The following is a 5,334-nucleotide window of genomic DNA, read 5'->3' as shown; positions in this document are numbered from 1 at the left end:
TAGCCCCCACCCACTGCAACTAGAGAAAGCTCACGTGCAGCAACGAAGACCCAATGCAGCCATAAATAAATAAATAAATTTATTATTAAAAAAAAATTCTATGCCTAGCACAAAGTGAGCACTCAGTGTTTGTAAAATTGAGTTGAACTAAGTTGTCTTTCATAAAACTTGTTTTCTTTTTATGCCAAAAAAGGAAAGAAAATGGGAGTTAGAGCTAGAAAGAGAAATAAGAAAAAGAAGAGAAAGAGGTGTGTATTCAAAATGCATTAATATAATAGTAGGGGCTCAGTATTTTCCGAATAAAGTAATAAGAGACTATGAAATGAGCACTAGTACGTATCAGGCATTATGCGAAGCACTTAAAATACAACAATGATTAAGACAAAGTCCCTGCCCCAAAAAAGATTACAGAGGGAACACACAGATTAATGAATAAAAGGAATAGATATCACTGAGTTAATAGCGGTAGGGAAGAGACAAGGACACCTAAGGATAGTCACCGGTTCAGGTCAATGCTCTTTAACCAATTTACAAGTGCTAAACAGTCACAACCAAAACTGACCTATACTCTGAAGTTTGGGGAACTTCCCTGGTGCCTTGATAGCACATGTTTCCTACTTGGATACTAAATATTTCCAGTTCTATGAGGTCAGCTCGACACATCAGAAAATACTACATGGACACAACCGCCACTAGGGGCGTCGCGCCGAGGCCGTCCCGCCCCGGTCTCTACGCCCGGCCCGATTGGCCGCACGGCGCTGAGGCCCGCCCCCGCTTGCGCGGCCAGCCCCGGAGGGGCGGGAGGGTCCGGGCGGTGGAGTCGGTGTGTCCCGGCGGCGTGGCGTGGAGCACCCGCCGGGGCCGCAGGAACAAGCGCGCCGCGGAACTGCTACTCCCAGAGCAGTCCGGGCCCCCCATCTCCGTCCCGCCGCGCTCTCAGGCGCCGAGCACTACAACTCCCGGCATGCCGTGAACTTGACGGCCGCGCCTCCAGGGTGGAGTCCGGCCCTCCCGGCCGCCCCGCTCTTCCGCCCCGTCCCCGCCGCTCTCCCGGCCGCGCGCGGAGCGGGGACGCGAGCCATGAAGGAGACACCGACCCCGCTACTGGGCAGCCGCAAGCCGCACCTGGAGAAGCTGACCTTGGGGGTCACCCACATCCTAGAATCATCCCAAGGTGTGACAGAGGTGACCATCATAGAAAAGGCGCCTGCTGAATGTCACATGATTTCTTCATGGGAACAAAAAAATAGCTGTGCTGCCTGAGGATCTGAAGAACTTTTACCTGATGACCAACGGCTTCCACATGACATGGAATGTGAAGCTGGATGAACACACCATTCCACTGGGCAGCATGGCAATTAACAGCATCTCAAAACTGACTCAACTCAACCAGTCTTCCATGTACTCTCTTCCTAACGCACCAACTCTTGCAGACCTGGAGAATGATACACAAGAAGCGATATTTGAGCTGGATCCTTGCAACCTGAATGGGAAGGTTTGCCTTGCCTACAAAAGAGGTAAACCAGCATTAGCACAAGACACTGAGATCTGGTTCCTGGACAGAGCGTTATACTGGCATTTTCTCACAGATAACTTTACTGCCTATTATCTCCTGCTTATCACCCACCTGGGCCTGCTCCAGTGGGAGTACGCCTTCACAGCTATGGTGTTAGCCCACAGGCCAAGCAATGGTTCAACATGTGTAAACCCATCACCTACAACACAAACCTACTCACGGAAGAGACCGACTCCTTTGTGAACAAGCTAGATCCCAGCAAAGTGTTCAAGAGCAAGAACAAGACATTAATCCCCAAATAGAAAGGGCCTGTTCAGCCTGCAGGCGGCCAGAAAGGGCCCACGGGTCCTCCTTCCACCTCTAAATCCTCCTCTGGCTCTGGAAACCATGTCCAAAAATGAGCGCCCAGCTCCCCGCCAGCCCCACAGCGATGATTTCCAAGCACAGATGCCCCAGGCGTGGCCCAAGCCTCAGATTCTGTGTATGGAACCATAGTCCTCTCTCCATCCGAGTTACAAAATCCTAGGCCTTTTACTTCCATTGGCTTGAGCCAGGAGTTGGAAGGGCATACTCAGCTCTCCCCAAGAATCCTTCTCTCATACCCCTTACAGCAGGTTGTGCCACCTACTAATTCTGGAAGCTGTGGAGAATGTAAGGTGTTGTGTAAGTGACTAAGTAGATCTATTAAGAGCTTTCTTTTCTTTCTACTCCAACCCCCTACCCCTCAGCAGTAATTAGAGAAGTCCCCCATAGAAACCACTGGTTTTGACCTATGAGGCATTAGAACTATGCTGCTCAACTGGTAGCACTTTTTTTTTACATCTTTATTAGAGTATAATTGCTTTACAATGGTGTGTTAGTTTCTGCAGGTAGCCACTTTTTAAAGAGCTAAATTTAAGCCATATTAAAAATGGGAGTATTCATGTGGCTAGTGGAGTCTGTATTAGCACAGAGATGATGAAACATTTCTATCATCACAGAAAGTTCTATTGGGCAGCACTGCATTAGAATACTTTTGCATTACCCTTCCTCAGATCAGTTAATTTTTGTTAAAGAATAATGATACCTTAATTTGATGGGTTATAATGTTCCATGAAAAACCTTGAATATCCATTTTTATGTTCTTTATATCCTTCACCACAAACAGATCTTGCTTTGCTCATTTTCAGTTTCCTATAAAGTTTCTTATCTTCATCAGTTTCCTATAAAGTTTCTTGTTTCCAGTTTCGTGATGTGATATTTGTACGTTTGCCAAAATTATCTTTCTCACTTTTTTTTTAAAGAAGAGGTGATTCTGCTGTACCATTAAAACCCAAACAAAACAAAACCTGCCAAGCATTGCTTTGCCAGGACTCTTCATGCACAGTTTTGATCAAATCAGTCACTTTGGACAAGAGCTTCCACCTGCTCTGCCTACTCACAACTGCTCAACAATTCATGGGGTAGCAGAAAAGGATAGACAGGAACCAAGTTGTCAAGGATAATAGCTGAGGTTTAGTCTTCCAGAAGCATTTTTCTGCCAAAACTCATCAAAGGGAGAAACAGCACTGCCAGATAAGAGATTCCAGCATTTGGCTCCTTCCCCAAGTCAGGGTTAGAAGGGGATTGAGAAGTTGTGTCATCTTCCACTGTGGTAGATGTCCTTCCTCTAGAGCTCATGGAGCCCCTGAATTATTTCTTAAGTCCTAGTCCAGTTCTCGATTTCACAAATGAAGCAGCAGAGGAGCCACGAAACAATGGTGCACTTCAAATCAGTGACAATCAGCTGGAATCCCCAAAGGGCTGTAGACAGAAGAGGGTTCTAATAAGGAAAGGTTTGAGACCAGCCTCAGGAGGAGCAGAGCATTCAAGAGCAGGAATGGCTACTTAATATGTAGGACCCAGTGCAAAATGAAGATGTGGGACCTTTTGTCCAAAAATCAGGTAAACACTACCATTAGAAGTACTAATATGCAGTAGCAATTCTCATATCAGACAAAATAGACTCTAAAATAAAGACTATTATAAGAGACAAAGAAGGACACTACATAATGATCAAGAGATCAATCCAAGAAGATATAACAATTGTAAATATTTATGCATCCAGCATAGGAGCACCTCAATACATAAGGCAAATACTAACAGCCATAAAAGGGGAAATCGACAGTAACACAATCATAGTAGGGGACTTTAACACCCCACTTTCACAATGGACAGATCATCCAAATTGAAAATAAATAAGGAAACACAAGCTTTAAATGACACATTAAACAAGATAGAATTAATTGATATTTATAGGACATTCCATCCAAAAACAACAGAATACACTTTCTTCTCAAGTGCTCATAGAGCACTGTCAAGGATAGATCATATCTTGGGTCACAAATCAAGCCTTGGTAAATTTAAGAAAATTGAAATCATATCAAGTATCTTTTCCAAATACAACACTATGAGACTAGATATCAATTACAGGAAAAAATCTGTAAAAAATACAAACACATGGAGGCTAAACAATACACTGCTAAATAACCAAGAGATCACTGAAGAAATCAAAGAGGAAATCAAAAATATCTAGAAACAAATGACAAAGAAAACATGATGACCCAAAACTTATGGGATGCAGCAAAGCAGTTCTAAGAGGGAAGTTCATAGCAATACAATCCTAGCTCAGGAAACAAGAAACATCTCAAATAATCTAAGCTTACACCTAAAGCAATTAGAGAAAGAAGATAAAAACACCCCAAAGTTAGCAGAAGGAAAGAAATCATAAAGATCAGAAATAAATGAAAAACAAATGAAGGAAATGATAGCAAAGATCAATAAACCTAAAAGCTGGCTCTTTCAGAAAAACAAAATTGATAAAGTATTAGCCAGATGCATCAAAAAAAAGGGAGGGGCTTCCCCGGTGGCGCAGAGGTTGAAAGTCCACCTGCCGATGCAGGGGACACGGGTTTGTGCCCCTGTCCAGGAAGATCCCACATGCTGCAGAGCGGCTAGGCCCGTGAGCCATGGCCGCCGAGCCTGCACATCTGGAGCCTGTTCTCCGCAACGAGAGAGGCCACAACAGTGAGAGGCCCGTGTGCCACAAAAAAAAAAAAAAAGAAAAAAAGGGAGAAGACTCAAATCAACAGAGTTAGAAATTAAAAAGGAGAAGTAATACTGACAATGCAGAAATACAAAGGATCATGAGAGATTACTACAAGCAATTATATGCCAATAAAATGGACAACTTGGAAGAAATGGACAAATTCTTAGAAAAGCACAACATTCTGAGACTGAACCAGGAAGTAATAGAAAATATAAACAGACCAGTCACAAGCACTGAAACTGAAACTGTGATTAAAAATCTTCAAAGAAACAAAAGCCCAGGACCAGATGGCTTCACAGGCGAATTCTATCAAACATTTAGAGAAGAGCTAACACCTATCCTTCTCAAACTCTTCCAAAATGTAGCAGAGGGAGTAACACTCCGAAACTCATTCTACGAGGCCACCATCACCCTGATACCAAAACCAGACAGAGATGTCACAAAGGAAGAAGACTACAGGCCAATATCACTGATGAACATAGATGCAAAAATCCTCAGTAAAACACTAGCAAACAGAATTCAACAGCACATTAAAAGCATCATACATCATGATCAAGTGGGATTTATCCCAGGAATGCAAGGATACTTCAATATACTCAAATCAGTGTGATAAACCATATTAACAAATTGAAGGAGAAAAACCATATGATCATCTCAATAGATGCAGAAAAAGCTGTTGACAAAATTCAACACCCATTTATGATAAAAACCCTCGAGAAAGTAGGCATACAGGGAATTTGCCTCAACATAA

The 5,334-nt window shown here is 43.3% G+C and overlaps 1 pseudogene; it reads left to right on the top strand.

Moving 5' to 3' along the window:
- The first annotated feature begins 1,069 nt into the window (after positions 1-1,069).
- On the top strand, positions 1,070-2,739 carry LOC111175641 (tubulin polyglutamylase complex subunit 2 pseudogene; annotated as a pseudogene).
- Positions 2,740-5,334: the final 2,595 nt, after the last annotated feature.

The sequence above is a fragment of the Delphinapterus leucas genome, chromosome 4, assembly GCF_059928025.1.
Source record: "Delphinapterus leucas isolate spDelLeu-1000000601 "Yukka" chromosome 4, BTC_Dleu_Yukka2, whole genome shotgun sequence".
NCBI classification, from domain to species: Eukaryota; Metazoa; Chordata; class Mammalia; order Artiodactyla; family Monodontidae; genus Delphinapterus; species Delphinapterus leucas.
This window is presented reverse-complemented; position numbering and strand designations above follow the sequence as displayed.